Below are 19493 nucleotides of genomic sequence, written 5' to 3' on the forward strand. Positions count from 1 at the left end.
ATTGCAGTACTTGGAAATATGTGTTAAGCAGCTCAGGGATGCACAAGTCCACGGGAGCCGGGGGTGGGCAGTGGTGAAGGTTTGAAACAGATTACAGACCTGGAGAATATTTCATCCTGCCAACATCAGGTTTCCTATCTGTTCTTGTAAGGTAAAGTTTGAGGCACACCCAAGGAGGGCAGGAGGCAGGTTTCTGAGCTCTTGCCTTATCCAGGGTCCCTCTTTTTTTGTTTGTTTATTTCCACATATGAACTAGAGGCTTTCAAACAAAACTCTGCAAGTTTTATTGCCTTTTTCTTAGCAGCAGAGAGAGTTTCTCCAAAAGCCATCACAATTAAAATGGCATCCAAAGAGGCATCTGTACGACAATAGAATAAAATAATAAAGAAGATGAAATAGTTTAAGGGGTGCACACCCCATTCATCTCCTCTCTCACCTCGTGCTCCCACCTCTTTCCCCCCAGGAGAAACTGACTTTTAAAATATTGCAAATCTCAACAGGAAATCTGCTGAACACGCAAGAGTGAAGTATAATAAGGGTCTGCTCTGTGCATGATCACCTTGCTGCCAGTGGGGACGCCTACTGTTGGAAAGAATGACAGGTGATATAAAAAGAGAAAGGAATAGCCAACAGGGTGAACATCCTGGGACAGGCAGCACTTCAGAGAAATCTAGCCAGTTAGGGAGGGACCTTCCAGGCCTGCCAGGGCTGGATTACAACAGAGAACTTTACTTCTCCTAGGGCAGATGTAAAGGGACAGGTCTAGAAGAGGCTTTATGTAGGTTTCCACAAGCTCTAAACTTGAAAAAGTGTGTATTACACAACATTGAACTGGGGCTGATCCATTAGCCGTTGCCCAGTACACTGCGTTTGTCAGGTTCTCCAGAGAAACAACCAGTAGAACATGTAGGTACAGATTTATTTATTTTAGGAAATTGGCTCACATAGCTAGGGAGGCTGAAAAGTCCCACCATGGAGACACAGGAAAGTCATAGGTATAATTCCAGCCCGTGTCTGATGGTCTGAGAACTGGGAGAACCCAAGGGTGTAAGTTCTGATGCAGTTCCAAAGGCCCAAGAACCAGAGAGCTGAAGGTATAAGTTACAGTCCATGCCTGAACCTTGCAATCCAAAGTGCTGATGGGGTAAGTCCCAGTCTGAGAGCAGGAGACCGACGTCTTGGCTCAGGCAGTTGGGCAGAGGGAGTGGATCCTCCCTGGATCAGTCTTTTGTTCTATTTGGGCCTCCAATGGGTTGGATGAGGCTCACCAATGCTGGGACAGACATCTTTGCTCAGTCTGCAATTGCATGGCTAATCTCCTCCAGGAACAGCCTTGCAGACATACCCAGCAATAGGGCTTAACACACTGTGACCCAGTCAAGATGACACATAAAATTAACTATCACAAGCACCTATCTGGAAAATTTTGTCTGTTAACTGGAGTCTTAATGCATAAAATCCTGCAGACTGATCAAAGTGTGCTCTGGTTCTGCTGGCTAGTATGTAGGAGCTGCTGCTAGTATGTAGGAGAAGGTCATGGTGACCAGCACCACCTGGATGCCAAATGCACCCTGTCCCAGTTGGTAATAGCAGCACTACCTTTTAACCTGAGTCAATGACCCCTGTCTCCTTTCCTTGCTTGCTGGTCTCTGTCACAGAGCCCAGAGTTCACAGACAGCAGCCATAAAAGACAGTTCAATGGTGCTTGCTTTTTCTCTTGGAGAAAGCATTCTTCTTTGTGAACTAGGCTTCCAGAACCCACAGAGATGAGAATTAGGCAAAGCAGGTGCACAGACTCCCAAAGTGGGTCATTGGGAGTGATGGGATTGGGGTTACTCTGACTTCTTACTCCTTGTTTACAGATTCATGTGTCCTACGCATCCGGGACACAGCACCACATAATGGTCATTTGTTCAGAATATACACTATGTCCTAGAAGATGGTGCACTCCCATTGCAAGGTATCATTTCTAAGCTGGGGCTGCCTTGAAAAAAATCCATTCTATCACTGTGAAGTCAGTAGTATCTGCATGGTATTGAGTGTTTGTTTGCTCACTGCAACCTCCCTTTTCCCATAAATAGGGTTCCTTGGTCCAATGATGCTATGTAGACTCCTCTGTCAGCAGATCACATGCTTCAGAAGCCCCCAGAGAGTAGTCCCTTATTGTTGTCAAATCCTGTGTTGTCAAGTTGTTACCAAGGGGTTGTTCTGTCTCCTTGAGGGATGGAGCCTTATTGGAGAAGGGGATGTTTGTCTATGTTGTCAGCAGAGACATTTGCAATGGCAGTAACTAGACTGGCCGTGGTTAGTGGGAGCCCATGCTGCTGGGCCTCCTCCCTGCTACCACAGCCATTCTGTCTGTGTGCCCCTTGTGCCTGCACTGGAGCTGACCAATGAGAAGAGCAGCCTGGTGTCACCTGTCTATTTGATTGCTTAGTGAGTCTTCTGCGGTGGATACTCTTGGGATGCAAAGATATTCATTTTCTGTGCCCACTCTCATAAGTCTATCCCTTATGTCCTTCCCAGTCTTTTAGTCTCTGATCTCCAAATGTCTCTTCTTCCAGGCTCCTAACGACTAGCCAAGCCATTTGCCATGCCATGAGTCTCCATATAATTTTGCCTCAGTCCATACAAAGGAGATGGCCAATGAATCATTCAAAGTTCCACTAACTGGAAGGATTTCTCTGCACCACTCTATTTCTGAGCATGGTCTGAGTGTGGGTGCAGCCCAACTGCCATGCTGTGCTCAGACATTTCCTCCTCAGCCACCTCATCATAAGGGGCCCCTCAAGTAATCAAAGGTGTGAGCTGAGGGAGAGACACCCTAGGGTCAAGATAGGGCATAATGTGGGCATCTGGGCCATAGGCTCATGCAGTTACTGTGCCCTCTGAGCCTTTGTATCTGAGCTGGACATGCCACTTCCATCTTATGAAGGATAACTGATAGCTCCACTGTATCTTGAAATGTGATGGGTCTGACTTAGGAATCCAGCTTAGGATAGGCTGTCTGGCCACATGGTCATTTGGTATCCTATGATACTTATCTCTCCTAGGTCCCAGTAGTATACTTGAGCTCTTTTTCAACTAGTGTATAATTCACTGATGCAGAAGGCATGATCTTATTCCAGAATTTTCTGGAATGGCCATTCCAAAGAATGTCACATTTATCCACTCTATTTTTTTTTTCATCCACCCTATTGATGAGGTCATATTAAGAAGTAGCAGGTGCAGCACCAGTGGCTCAAAGGAGTAGGGCGCCGGCCCCATATGCTGGAGGTGGCGGGTTCAAACCCAGTCCCGGCCAAAAACTGCAAAAAAAAAAAAAGAGGTAGCAGGAACTAGCAGCAGTGCTGGAAGCCCAAATAAGACACCTGTGCTTCATGGCATAGGGCATAAAACCTATGAATATTTAGAGGCCTCTTCCATATTATGAATTTTTTAGAGGTTCAGTGGTGTGGGGCATGTTTGGATTGCCCCTCCAAAAATAATGGCAAATTATTTCAATTATTTCAGTTCTTGCCCTGGAGCAAGATCACAAATATACTTTGTTGTCGGCCCACGTGAATGTGGACTGCTTGTTGTCCTTCTTCTTGATAGGGACAGAAAATAACACAACCTAACATCAAAGACTGCATTTCGTATACCCGAGACTGTGTTAATCTGCTCTAGCAAAGATACTGCACTAGCACACAGCAGCTGCCTTTGGGGATGAGTTTATAGGAATACACTATCATCCACAAGGATCTTTCTACTTTTTATTGGGACTAAAATGGAAAATTAAATAGAGACACGATGAAGCCACCATCCCCATATCCTTTAGGTCAACAAGCATTGCATTAATCTCTTCCACTTCCACTTACCCTAGGATGCAACATTGCTTTTGATTTACTATTTTGGTAGGGAAGCGAGGATTAGAGGAAGAGAAGTTTTAGAAGCTTGCACTTGGGCTTCCTCACTACAAAAGCTCTTACCCTCCAATCAAAGGAACGCTGTGAGGTTTCTACCAACTACCAAGTGTATGCATTTCAATTATTCCTTGAGGAACTGAGGAAGTGACTAGATGAGGGTCCCTGAACCCAGTGGATGTTCTGTGTGCAAATGTACCTGAAGGATGCACTGGGAACCCTGCTCAGGTCACAGAAGACCATGATGACTGTCTGGGTCCCAGATGTCAGTGTTAACTCGGGTCTGTATCTAACAGGCCTCAGAATAGTCACGTGGTCTTCTTCCCCCAGCATATAATTACCTGAGTAAATGGCCAAGGACCTTTCAGGAAAAATCATTATCATATATACATTCTGTAAAATTTGAAGAGTCTTACCACTTGAGGACCTGGTATTTTCCTTCTGTCACTAGGTTCTGAATGCCAAAGGTACCTCATTCTACTGACCATCTCCATAGCTTCCTTAGTGTGTGGTGCCACCAGCTGGACTCCAACCTTGTCACTCACTGAGATAATTACACTCAGAGTTAGTGAGATGTCACTATCCAGTGTCCAGGGAACTCTGGGAATGGGCAGCCTGCTAGCTCCTGAGATAGCTTATTCTACCCAACTCTGTGGAAATCCTTTCTTTAAAGCAGAAATATACTTCCTGGAATTTCTATTGATGTAACACACCTTTAGATATTTGAAGGGAGCCGCCATGAAACCATCTCCTTTACTTCCCTCACAATGACTAGTTTCTCTTGCTTCTGGACTAGTGATTCTAGATCGGTGATTTTTCAACTGGTGTGCCATGCAATTGTTTAAAGATCATTAATTAAATTATTTTCAAAAGAAGTTCAAAGCACAGTAAGTATATTCTATTTTTTACCTTTCTTTTTTTTTTTTTGGATCAGCATAATTTGAGTGTGCCGCAAAAGTTTAGCTATAGGTTCACGTGTGCCATAAGATAAAAATGGGTGAAAAACACTATTGTAGACTAACCTCAATAGAAGTAGGCCTTTACATTTGTTAAGGGGTCAAAATGCTAATCCCGGGTTATCTGAAGGGGAAAGAGCACACGTGTTCCATTGAAGTGAGGCAAAGCTACAATAAAATGATGATAAAAATAGATAACATGTGTGAAGTGTTAACTATGTGCCAGGCCCTGTGCAAGGCACTTTATTGTGTAGAGAATTTTACATGTAATACTCACAAAAGCCACTCATTTATGCAAGAAATATTTATTAAGCACCTAAATCATTCTAGAAACTGAGGACAGAGCAGTAAAAAATTAAAAACAAAAAACAAAAACCTGCCCTTATAGAGCTTACATTCTAGAGGTTGAAAACAAGCAATAAATAATTGAGTGCCATATACATAGTGTGTGTTAGGTGTTGAATGTCAAGGAAAATAATTAAATGAGGGAAGAAGATAAGAAATGTTAGATGGTTTAGATATAGTGGTCAACAGAGTTCTCACTAAAAGGTACATTGAGGGAGATCTGAAGGAGATAAAAGAGAGAACTTTGTGGATAACTGGGGAAGAGTGTCCCAAGGAAAATGAGCAATAAGGGCGCGACCCTGAGGTAGGCATTTAATGTGATCAATTCCATTTTGTAGATGGTCAAATGATTTCCCCAAGAGCCCACTTCTTGAGGATAGAGCCGGGATTCAAACTGAGGTTGGCCTGACAGGAGAGCTGGCACATCATATACCTTTTAAGTGATGGAGGGTGGGTGACATTAGACCATCTGGAAATGCTCTTGCTATAGATGATGACACAAAAGCCTAGAAGCAAGAAGCTGCTTGCTCAGATGAAATGTGGGTGATGGTCGAGCTGAGTGGGACTGGAGTGCTGTCATTTCCCTTCCACCACCCTTGCCTCCAGAATGCAGACATTTATCCTCTAACTAGAAATACTTCCCCAACACATCAATGGACGTGATAAAACTTTACCAATGTATTTTGCTGATAGGCATTTTAAAGAGTCTTGCCTTGAGCCAGCTGCACCAAATGATGTCTCTGAGCTCTGGTTTCTCACATTGGCAGCAGTGGGTTAGTACCAGAGTGTAGGGCATGGAGTTATACCTAAACTTGAAATCGGGCTCCACACTTTTCTAGCTATGATCTTGGGTATGTAACTGAACATCTCTGACTCCCAGTATCATCATCCAGAGTGTGAGGAGAGGAATGCCTCTCACATGTGGTGGGGATTAGGTAAAATCATACATGTACAGCACTTCACGCAGTGGCTGATAGCTGTGAAATGCTCTGCATTCTTTCCCCTGTGGAGTTAGTCGTCTTTTCACACGCACAATTCTTGCTTTCTTACTATAACTTTTTGAGAGTTCAGAAGTTGTCTTATACATCTAGCTGCTCACTGCATTTTATATGGGGGTGCACAGTAAATGCTTACAAGTGATTATTTGATTGCTGGATTAGTGGGGAAGAGAGAGTGATTATTGCTTTGTGGCTTTGTCAATGCAACAATCATCTCATTGCAACATCTGCCAGCTCACTGCTATCCAGAGTTGTTTTGGCTGATATGATTGGCCAGCAGGTACCCTCTTACTTCTTCAAAATCTGTATGTGTCATTCTGGAAGAGAGGCCAATTTTCAGGTAGAGGAAGACATTTCTTCAGCCAAGAGAAGAGGAGTAGCTGTCATCACCTAGACGTCCAGGCCATCAGTAGGTTCTTGCAATTTCCTGGTAAGAAGGAAAAAAAATCTAGTTTAGCTCACAGCTTTAACCCCCTCTACCCACAAATCCTCAGGATTGCTATCGAAGAGTCAAATTGACCTATTCCAGTTTTTATTTCTTTTGCCCACCCTCTGGCAAGATCTCAATAGCAGCTAAGCAGCTGAAAATAGAAGGAGAAGGCCTGGACCTAGATGGTTCAGGGAATGGCTCAGCAGCCACCAAAAATTGGTTACTTTTCATTCCTATAAAGTGGAAAAAAATGGTCCATGATAAATATTAGGAATAGTTCAATGGAGAAACTTGTTTAAAATTTCTTTTTAAGAAATAAAAAAAAAAAAAGATTTGTGTAGCCCCTTCTGCATTAGCTTGTTTAATCATCACAACAACTATATGAAATAATTACTGCCCAGGTTTTACAGATGAAGCAGCTGATCTTAATAATATTAAATAACTTGCTTGTGTTTACACTTCTGGTAAGTTGCAAACCTAGAACTTGACTCTGCACCCTTAATTTGAGTCCAGTGGTTTTCTCTTGCTCCTTGTTTTTCTGCCTCTATCTAAAAAAGGCCAATGAAGAAGAATCTCTCCTGATCCTGTCATAGGTCAAGTTATGAGATGCATTATATAATTATGTCCTTTATTTAGTGAATCATACATAGAACCCAGACTTAATATAAAAACATTTTCAGAGAAAAAATAGTTTTTCAGAAGTTAATAATGCATCTAGGATTAATTTGTCCTTGTTTCTGAATAGCTGAGAACTCAAAGGTATTGAGCTTTATGCCCAGTCATACAGAAGGGGAAGGTCTCAGTGTTCCCTAATCTGTGGCCACAGATCAAGATGGGGGGGGGGGGAGAGAGAGAGAGAGAGAACATGAATATGAATGCATTGCAAAGTTCCAAAAAGAGCCAGGAATTCTAACTCTGAGCTCACATACTGGCCAAGTCGAGCTTATTTTTTTTAAAAAATAAATCAATCGGCTAGGCGTGGTGGCACACGCCTGTAATCCTAGCTCTCTGGAGAGAGGCGGGTGGATTGCCTGAGCTCAGAGGTTTGAGACCAGCCGGAGCCCAAGTGTGAGCCAGAGTGAGACCCCATCTCTAACAAAAAAAGCCGGCGTTGTGGCGGGTGCCTGTAGTCCCAGCTACTTGGGAGGCTAAGAGCAAGAGAATCGCTAAAGGAAGAAAAGAAAAAAAAAAAATTAAAAAAAAAAAAGCTTCAAACTAAGATAAGTGAAAGCAAAATTCAAAATAAATAATCTATCAATAAATTTTTAAAATATTTATTATGTGGGCAATATTATTATTATATATAATATAATAATATATAATATATTATATATGATGTAATATTTATTATATTATAATGTAATATATAATAAATATTATAAAATATTTATTATGTGGGCAATATTATTATTATATATATTGCCCACATAATATTTTAGAAATTTATTGATAGATTTATTTATTTATTTTGAATTTTGCTTTCAACTGGCTTTCACTTATCTTAGTTTGAAGCTTTTTTTTTCAATTTTCTTTTTTTTTTCTTTTCTTTCTTTAGCGATTCTCTTGCCCTTAGCCTCCCAAGTAGCTGGGACTACAGGCACCCACCACAACGCCTGGCTTTTTTTGGTAGAGATGGGGTCTCACTCTGGCTCACACTCTGGCTCACACTTGGGCTCCAGCTGGTCTCACTCTGAGCTCAGGCAATCCACCCGCCTCTGCCTCCCAGAGAGCTAGGATTACTGCTGTGTGCCTACCAACTCCCAGTATGACAATTGATTGAATTAACAGTGTCAGAAGACTGATTTCTTCTTGGTCAGAGGCACTAAAAACATCTTCTCATATTGCTACGTGGAAATAGGCCTGGTGAGATTAGCACCTGCCCCTCCACACTGATGGCCTCAAGTTTCTCTAGCAATCCTCACAGTGAACATCAAAGTGCGGCTTTTTGGCTTTTTATTTTTTCTTTTTGACTCAAGTGTCTTTAATCCCTAGTAAGATTTTTTTCTTTTATTTTTATCTTAAGGGGTTGGCAGTTTTTTGTTTTTTTTTTTTAATATTTCAGTAAATAATGCCTAATCCACTTTGCGATTTCTCATTCAGTTCACTGATGTGTATAGTTCATTTAGGTAGCATGCCAGAGCTCGAGGGGGAGAGGAGACAATTAACTCTCTTGTCTGCAGATGAAGAAACTGAGGCTTAGAGAACATCCTTCCAAATTCAAAGTACATAGCATTGCATACAGTATGTCCTACCCTTTCCAGTTACAATTTCAGGCTGCCCTATAAAATAAGAGCAAATATTCCTCTCCACGCTCAGTGGTGTCCTTGATTATAAAATACTTGGCTTCAGTTCAGTAGAAAGTACTCTAGCCCTTGGTGTTAAGGGCTTAGGCACAAACTCGAACTATAGAGTTTTCAGGAGATAAGGAGAGATATCGACACTATACAAGTATGAACTGACACATGGATAATTTTCATAATAGTTTTATAATTCACTGGTTTTCTCACTAGAAAATTTTGTCCCATGACTTAAAAATCTGAGGCAGAATCTATCAGGAGAAAAGAGAGAGGTGTGACGGGGTTTTGGGGAGCGGGGCACAGGCAGACTGCCTGCCAAGACTCTTCGGCCCTTAAGCATGTGCTCCCTTGGGGTAGCCTTTGCTTTCTCAGAAGCAGCATAGTGAGCCACATTCAGGCAGCACAATCTATAGTGTCCCCAAAGTCGCCATATATAGGGGGAAAACAAGAAACTGTAGGTAAATGTACCTTTATCTATAAAATATTCATCGCAACATTTTACGCAGCACTCTATGTGTTGGCCACCTCTTTATAAACTGTTGTGATGAATGTTTTGTAAATAAAGGTACAGTGAGCTACAATTTCCCATTTTTCCTATGTATGGCAACTTTTGGACACCCTGTAGCAGTAGGGTTAGAGGCCTAGGCTCTGCCAATTTTTATCTGTGCGATTTTGAAAAAATCACCATCTCTGGGGCCTCTATCTCATCTATCAAAGAAAAGGGTTTGACTTAAGAATCTTTACATCATTTGGATCACACAAAACTGACAATGGTTAACTTCAGCAGAAAAAGAGTAAATCAGAAACGCATCAAGTAGCTCTCAGCATTTTAGGAAGCCTGGATAATTAGCTTGGAAGAAAGATGGCAGCAAGACGGGTTGGTTGGGGGTGTGGGGGTGTGGTAAGGGGGAGGCTGGTGATAAAGGGCCACAGTGTAGACACAGGTCTCATCAGGTGAGCTGCTGTTAAACTAAATGAATTCCTAACATTCTTTGTCCTTGTGTCTCTCTGCTCAAGTCCCAGAGTCCCTGATGCTGGCTAGTTGGCCCAGAGTAAGTCTATGTGTCCAAATCTGAACAGGAAGACAGCAGCCAGCTTAATCTATAGCCTCAACCAAGACTGCACACAGTAGCAGAGAGGCTGTCACCAAGTAAACAAGCAGAGGCTGGGCAGCCAACAATGTAGTCTCTTTGGATCTTTCTACTTCCCTCCTTCCTTTCTGCCCTCCACCCTCTCTATTTCTTCTTTAGGGCTCTTCCAAATATCAACTGGCCTTTCTACTACATGGAGATTACATTTTAACACACAAGAGTGAGCTGTTTTCTCTTGGAAAACCCCCCAACTTCTCTCAGACTCCCCAGAGGACTAGGCTCCTCCTGGGAGGAGAAGGGGACTGCTGCCCTGGCTGCAGCTGGTACCAGAAAGGCAGACAGCAGCAGTGTTCACAAGGACCAGAGCCAGCGCGGGGCTAGGAGCATGAGCTCAGAGCAGATGGCTGGGAGAACAGTCCACTGAAGACCCCTAGGTACTGCTGCTAGCCAGAGGGGTTTCCTTTCAGAGTGTTCCCATTAACACATTTTCTAGGCTTTCACCTTATGGCTGCTGGGATGAGTAGTTTTTTTCCTTTTCCAAACTGTCCTTATCAGTAATGCAACAATAGCTAATTTAATTAGCCAACCTGAATGGCAGCCAGTTTGAGCTAATTTGGTTTTGCTAGTATTCTCTCCTACATACAGAACTGATAAGCACACCTCTCTCCAGACAAACCCTGGGGCTTGGGATGAGGTGGGGCGTGAGAGTGACAGTGGCTCCTCCAAAGTCAGTTCTACACCTGTGGGATTTAGCATTTGACCAAAGGCAGGGTATTCTTGAAGTCAGTATTCCCTAAGGGCCTGTCACCTTTGTCAGCTGAAAGAGATAAAAACAGACAACCAGGAAATTGCAAAGGCAAGGTGCCCAGGATGAGAGTTCTGGGAAGGAAACACTCCCTGTAGCAGAAAGAATACTTGGCCAAAAGATCTGGATCTCAGCCGCTGAGGGACCTTCCTCGAATCACTTCCTCTGTCTCAGCATCCCGAGGGGCATCGTAATAACCACTGCCCTGCTTCCCTCACAGATGGGCTAGAGGGCCACATGTTGTAGAAGAGAGTGCTTTGACACATGTGAACCGCTGTGGCCACAGGGAAGGCTTTGATAATTAGTATACTACCGTGAGTGTATTCTCCATTTCTCAAGGACAGCATCTAAACGCCATCTAATGCTCTTTGTGTCCCTAGCACCAAATGTGGGGTCTACACATTGTCAACTGGATGACAGAGAAATACAGGTATGAACAGAGGTGTAGTGACAGTTTAAGGTACAGGAAGGTCTACACACATCATAAAACATAAGCCTTTCTTCAGGTCAGTATCATAACCTTCTCCATCATTGATAAAAGAAAAAAGCATCAAAGAGATACCCTGGTTATGTCAGATTTGTGGTCAATACATCAAAATTAGGCCAATGCAGTGGCTCATGCCAGTAATCCTAACACTTTAAGTGGGCAAGGTGGAAAGATTGCTTAAGGTGGCCAGGAGTTTGAGACCAGCCTGAGCAAGAGTGAGACCCCCCTGCCCCACAAAACCCAGTCTCTACAAAAAATAGAAAAATTAGCTCATCGTTTTGCTGAGTGCCTGTATTCTCAGCTACTTGGGAGGCGTAGGCAAGAGGATCACTTGAACCCAGGAGTTTTGAGGTTGAGGTTGTAGTGAGCTGTAATGACACCACAGCACTCTAGCTTGGGTAACAGAGTGAGATTCTGTCTCAAAACAAAACAAAACAAAACAAAGTTCTTCTAAACTCCTGGCACCTCTGCACACCATTCCCATTCCAAATTCTTCCAGGGTTACTGCCTCAGCTAGTTAAAGAAGCGCGCCCAGGATGTTTGTCTGGGGTCCTTTTCCCTTTTAAAGACAGCAGTGGAACTTTGGAACAAGTTTAGACAACAATCAATGGAACAAGATTAGAGCATGCACGTACTCACGTGTGATCAATGGCATTTACTTGAAATGAATAGATCTGAAGACTTTTGGAGTGGGAAAGATCTATATGATACTATTATGTGTTCCCATTACTTCAATGTGCCTTCCGACACTGGTATTTGGTAAAACTCATTTTCACCATCACAACTACTGTTCTCACGCCATGCACTCCCTAGGTGGCCTCATCCGCTCTGTGGTTTCAGTGGCATCCTCTATGCTGAGAGCCTGCAAATCTGTATGTTCAACCTGAGCTCAGTTAACTAGAAACTCTACTGCCTGTTGGAGGTCCCTGCCCCCCAGTCTCCTACTACATCTCAAACCCAACATGACAAAAATTATCCTTATTACTGAAGTTTACAAAAATCCGTCATTTTTTAATTCTCTGTTTTTGTGGATGGTTCACATTTTCAAAGCCAGAACCCCACCATTCCCTCCACACCTACTTGCAGTGACCGAGTTTATCGACTTCGCCTTCTAAATACTTTTTGAATTCAGGTCTTTCTTACCACTAAATTCTTTTATCTGCACCTTTCATTCCCTATCCCTTCACTCCAAATAGGGATTTCTGAAAGGCAAAGATCCTATGCTTAGCAGTCAAATAGAAAAATGTTTCTTCACCTGAACTGAATCAAAATCATCTTCCTTTTGTTCCACCAAATTCTGACTCTCAAGTGAACTCTCATGTACTATACTTCACAACCAAAGATTCAGCTGAATTGTTCTATTCTATTGTTAACAGCTATTCCAATGGACTCTAAAGTTGACAGCCAACCCCCAAACTTGGGAGGACAATCTGCTTATCCAAGACTCTGCAGCCTCAGTGATGGCTCTGCCCTCTGGGTCTGCTCTAACACCTGAGGCTCATACGCACAACACCAGTGCTTCCAGTGAAGGCAGACAGAGTCTGCCTTTTCTTTACAGATTCCTTGCCTTTGACTCTTGCTGCTGGTGTAGATCAGTCTTCATATATTCAAATTACAGGTCTATGTCTATAACACACTTAAAGCAGTTGCTATACCTTAATAATAATTATGTTACATTGCTAGCCATTTCTCTAACTTTTAGTTACTGATGTAGTCTTCTATCTAGATTTCTTTTCCCTGCAGCAATTCCCCTAAAAACTTAAGGCTCGTAAGTGATGTCACTGCATATTGAAAGACAGCCAAATCGTAATGGAAAATGACAGTCTTGAGCCAGACTGCTTCAGTTTAATGTCTGGTCCTACCACCCTTCCTTGTTTCTTCATCTGTAATAATGGTGGGCACACTTTTCAGGCTTCCTGTGAAAATTAAAAGAGCTATTTCATATGGCACATTAAGTATTCTACTTGCACAACATTTGCAGGCTATGGTTATGTTAACCCTATTGAAGACTTAGAAGACATTGAAGGGATTTTGATGAAAATTTGTTATAGAAAAATTTATTTTAATTGCAAAATCAAGGGCTTGCCATGTATAGATTCTGTGGTATGCAGTTTGCCTGTATTACTTCATTTAATTCTCTCACTACCCTTATGATGCAGTTCTAATTATACCCATTTCACTGATGGAAAAGCTAAGCCTCAGATAGATTAAGACATTTACCACTTGGCCCACTGATAATAAATGACAGAACTGGAATCTGAACTGTGGACTAAGTCCAAAGCTGAAATAAAATACATGCTAATTATTCAAAATTATTATATCCTTTTAAATAAAATGAAGAAAAGTAGCACACTTGGGTGAATCTCAAAAATAATTATGCTGAGTGAAAGAAGCCAGAGAAAAAAGAGTACATATGGCAGGATTCCATTTATGTAAAACTCTAGAAAATACAAGTTAAATAAAGTGACAGAAAACCAATCAGTGGTTTCCTGGGGGAGGGAAGCATGTGAGAAGGTGGGAGGGGTGGATTACCAAGAAGCCAATTTTGGGACATGATGGATCTGTTCATGGTCTGGGTTATGGTGAAAGCATCATACATGTATGTCAAAATTTGCCAAATTATATATTTTAAACGTACAGTTTATTATATGTCATTATGCTTGATAAAGCTATTAATCCACAAACACACAGTGCTTGAGCTACTTTTACACCTACAAAATGTTGCACATTAAGCAACAGGTAAATAATCATTATTAAGAACATAGCCCAGTGATAGGCAAAAAAGCAAACTAAAACAAAACATAACAAAAAAAAAATCCCCCCAAATCTCAAGTGTTAGGTCTTCTGAGTTCACAGGTAATGTGACAAGATTTCCACGCAGTGGAAACCCAAGTTGTGGATCAACCCGGTTCTGACCTCCTCGCCCTTGAACTAGTACTATGACTTTTGACAATTTAACAAAATCTTAGTGTTCTCAACTAAGGTGAGGACCATAAATGTGATAAAACTTGTTTCACAGGTTTGTCGCAGGAATTGCATGAATTCATGCTTTTAAATCCATTAGGGGAGGACTCAGCACCTGGGGCCTCCTCCATCAATGTATGATGGATGTTGTGAAAGTGCACGATAGGTCTGCATGGGGCTCTCCAAGGCTGTGATGTCCTGGGTGAGCCAGGTCCACAGCAAGAGCCGAGGAGAAGCAGTCATGGGGTGCAGCCCCAAAGGAAGATGTGACTCTTACTTCACAAATATGTGTCCTAAAAGGTCCCAGCACTGGGGGACTGTGGTAAATCACTGGGTCAGTCTTTCTCTCATCCCTTGGGGGACTTCCAGATCCCATTCCTGAATGCACAGAGGAAAACAGCAGCTACAGCACTGGAGTCAGTCTTTCTGCTTTTCTAGAGAAAAGAGTAATGCATTCTGCTTCATTCCACTCCTCTATTACCTTAATGTGCTGGCCTGGAGGATAAATGAGATAATAAACGCGAAGCACCGAGCGCAGTGTCTGGGTCACAGGAGGCGCTCAATAAAAGTTAATTCCCTGCCCCCACCCCTTTATAGATCAGCCCCGACTTCTCAGAATGCAGGTCCCTATGCACACACCTAAGGCTCCTCCCTGCATAGGAGCCTTTTACTACCCTCTTAAAACCAGCCAGAACCCTCTCTGCTAATTGTCCCGCAGAGACCAGGGAAAGAGAATGCAGGAATGCGGAGCCAGCAGGCCGGGCCCCTAGCAGAGGAGACTGTGCTGTCACTGAGCTTTGTGAACGTGAACCTCATTCGTCTTCCCAGACACTGCTGCGCCATCCATTTTAAATGACATGGAAGCCGACCCGTTTATCAGGATCAGCAAACTACTATATTATTATGATTATTTAGCATTTACATAACACTCTATTTGCAAAGTGCTTAATAATAATTTATTTATTACCTCATCTAACTACTCACTAATGGAAAATTCAAGAGGTTGTCCTGAGTTCACTGACCTCCACTCTGGAGACACCTTAGGCCATTTCCAATAGCTTGCTTACACGCCTGCCATAAAATATTTTAATAAAAAACCATTTAGCGCGCATGTGCACATATATATGCCAAATACACACACACCTATTTTTGGCATTTATAATGTATCTATTGAAACAACACCCGTTTACTTTAAAAGAATACTAATAAACATTACTATTATATAAAGTCATTGGAATAATATCTCTTTAGAACATATACAGAGCTAACACGCATTTGTGGGGCACACAGGGAAATCACAAAAATGTGCCTTTTATGTCTCCCTTCCAGAAAGAGCTGGTTACCCAGCTCCAAGGAGTGTGGTCAGCTGCCAGCTTCTGCCTGTGACTGTGCCTGACTGTGATAAAGGGGTTTGGCCATTTCGGCCCCGTGTGGGACAGTGATTTTTGCTCCAGAGCTTCGCATGGGATTGGCTGAAACTTTTTCAGTCTGCATCCTTATTTGATCGCTTCCCTCCCAATCATGCTCCCTTTTTCCTTCTCAAGTGTAACTCTCTGATAACTTTTTTAGTCCTCACTTCCCCTTGGAATCCAGCCAGCACAAACTCTGATGCTACGCCGTGACATTTTTAGGCAAGTGTCTGGACTACAGATTTTTCACAGGCACACTGCAAGGAGGTGCCTTTGATTCTTTCAGAGGTCTTTGTACTTCTTCAGTTTAATGATACCTGGGGATCCGTAATGAACTCCAATTCAGTATAGGTCCTGTGTCTTTAGCCTCCGTGTAAAGGGGTTTTCTGGTAGAGGTCTCTTCTGAGGAAAAAGTTCGCTGCTTCCAAACATTTTGCTATGTACAAGGATCTGTGAAAACTCTACCTCTGTTAAAATGTGCTATAGGAAGATGATTGTATGAAATGATGTGTGTGAAAATTGCAGAGTACATTTATTTGTGTATATAAAATATTTATATTTAACATTTTATAATACACAACAATGCATATGATTAAATTAATGATATTATAACATAAATGATCTAATACACATGCATATGTAAAGTATCAATCCAAAACAGGGCTCTCACAGCAGAGAGAAACAGGGAAGAGAGGTCTCACCGGGGGGTAGGAAAAGAGGACTGCACTCTGAGAGGGTCCAATGTCGGGGTCTCATGGTTCCCAAAGTTCTTCTATCAAACTTCACCCAATAAGGGGAAGAAAAAAATCTCAAGCAAACCATCCTACAAGGGAACCACTCCTTGCACAGTGAACACCTTGGAATTCTGGAGGATGCTCTTTATCAGCTGCTCACACTTGTCACCTGTAGAGCTTTTTGTTTTCAAGCAAGGGATCAATAAAAGGGGCGTGTCCTCTCTCTGTATATCCCTGTTCCTTGATTCTCTTTTTTACTCTTGCTTTCTAAACAACCTTTGAAAGAAGTCTGGTCTTTTCCCTTTTTTTCTGGATTCCTCAGTGGTTTTGGGTCAAATGTATCTGCCACAAAATATTAGGATTTTTGAAATTAAAGTCGACAAGAAATTACTTCCTTCTGTAATTCAAATAACAGCTATCGTCTCATAAGGCTAATGCCTCAGGTTGTCAGCAGGGACTGGCTCTGAGAGTCTCATGTGTAAATGGAAGTTTATAGCGTGAGGTCTCACTGGCTAAAATTTTAAAGCATGTTCAATAATACTATGTAGATTCATAGAAGATCAATCCATGATTAATCAGGACGGGCATGTGAGACGTTTGAGAAAATACCAAAAAACATATCTCTGGATTTCCTGTGCTTCTGTGTTTGCTTTTCTTCCCTGCAGCCCCTACCTCTGCCTCCCATGTACCAAATAAGAATGCTTAGCAATATTCTTGGGCAAGAGAGCAGAGGTGTCCAACCTGCAGCCTGCAGAATGTACACTGATTATTTGAGGACTGTTTTGCTTATTTGTGGTGTCAGATACTGCAAAAAATATACGTGGGCCTTTTTTTTTAATCAGCTTTCCTTAGTGTCTGTGTATTTAATGTGTGGCCCAAGACAACTCTTATTCTTCCATTTTATGGCAGAGAAGAAAAAAGGTTGGACACCCCTGGAAACAACTCCTTAAACAAGGACTTTAGCACATGTAGTAAAAGAATCTGGGGCTTACAGAGGCCAGTATAAATTGACCAAAACCAAGTCATGTCATATTCACATCATATAGTATTTGGTAAGGAGGGGGCTTATGGAGCCAGGCAGAATTATTATAACTGTTTCTTCAATGTGGTGAAGAAAATCCCTCTTGCTATGCCTTGTGATAATAGTGAGTACTGTGGAAGAATAATAACCTGCCAATCAAGGAGAAGGGATCACAGTGGATGATCAACCCTCAGCATGAGGTGCTCAATTGTTTTGCCACAGGGCCCTGATCCTGTCCTGTCTTGTTCAAAATATTAATGACTTAGATGAAGGCAGCATGGTAGGGTGGCTATGCCCAGGACCTTCAGAGCCAGACAGAGCTGGGTCCAAATCCTGACTCTATTTCATACTGGTTATGTGTCCTTGCATAAGTTACTTGACCTTTCTAAGTCACAGTTTCCTTACATGTAACATAGGGCCATAGAACATACTTCACACAGCTGGAGTGAGAGTGGAATGAGCAGTGCACTGTGTAAAGCACAGTCTTTCAAAGAAATACTCAAAAAATGATAGTGCTTTGTTACACATTAACTGCATTGTCTTAGAGTAATGTTGGAAGACAAAATCAGGACCCAGAAAGATCTCACCAGGATGGACTCAAGGAAAAAAAACTCATCAGATGACGTTCAGCAATGACGATTGTAAAAGTACTACAATTAGATCAGAACAGCAAGCTGCACAAATAAATGCCTGGAGCGGGGAGTCGGGGGAAACAGGGCTTATCAATAGCGCACCTGCAAAAAGACTTGGGAGCATTGTGTGACCCTTTGCCCATTAATGGGCCAATGGTGTAAGCTGGCTGCCAAAAAGCAAATGTGGTCATAAGCAGCATGAAGGTGAGTGTGTTGTCCAGAACAAAGGGGGAAATGGTGCAGGGGGATGCTGCCTCTCTAAGCTAAGCTCTTTCTGAAGACACAGAATCAGGATACATAAACTCCATCAGAGCAAAGAAACATAAGCTCAGGATATGTGTCCATAAACACTTGAAGAGTGGAGGAGCAGTTATGTGCCTGGTGGATAAGACAATTTGTGGTAGCAAATTTCTAGCTCCTGTTTAAAGGTGCTCAGGAGAGAACAGGGGCTATAGGTAGGAGTTACAGAAAGGAAAGATGCTATACAGTATGTGAATAAGATGCCTCTTGAATACTGTCACTAAATGGAGAGGGAGGGAACTCCCCATCACTGGAAAGGCCAGGTTGAGTCAGCAGGATTGCCTGGGGGGAATTTCATAAAGTGAGCATTATGGCCCTAGAGCAGGACCCAACCTGCAGCCTGAGCACCCCCAGAAATTACCTGCATGTGAATAAACACATTTTTCTCTGGGGATAAGGTACATAGCCTTCTCCAGCTCCTTTATGGAACCCAAAATTCCACCCCAAGAAGTTTAAGATGCACTGAGCTGGAGGATTATTTGACGTGTATTGAACATTTACTATCTGCTGCGAGGCTGGGTGGTAGGAACACAGAGATGTGTGCTGTCTCTATCCTTGTAGGGGAAACCTTTGAATGTGGTGTGTTCTTTTAAACAAGAAAGGTTGAGTAACTTAGAAAAGTCGAATAACAAGCAGAAGAATGGTACATTCTTCCTGGGAGGAGGGTCCTTCCAACCCTGAGATTTGGGGACTCTATGACAGGCAACAGTGAAAGGTATTTGGGCCACTTTCACCACACTTGGGGTAGAAGTTATCCTCAAAGGCTCCCTGGGGGCTTCTCAGAGGTGCAGACTTGGCAAAGTATCTCCAGACCCGACCTTTCATCTGAGACCTCGTCCCACCTGTCCAAGATAGGGTGGGATCACTAGGGTGCCCTAAAATGAGATGCTATGAAATCTATAGGAAAATGCTTTTGATCATTTGTGAAACCCCAATCACCAGCTGCTTATGCCTGTGTGCACACCCACATTAAACTGCCAACCTGCTTTACGTTGATTTTCTCACCATGTAATGCTGGCTTTATTGGGCCAATAAATTGGAGCAGGTAATATCCACCCATCAAAATCCTACCTGCTTCCACAGCCTGGCTCTCACCTCCATCCTTCAGAGGACTCCCCA

Source organism: Nycticebus coucang, chromosome 10 (assembly GCF_027406575.1).
Source record: "Nycticebus coucang isolate mNycCou1 chromosome 10, mNycCou1.pri, whole genome shotgun sequence".
NCBI lineage: Eukaryota > Metazoa > Chordata > Mammalia > Primates > Lorisidae > Nycticebus > Nycticebus coucang.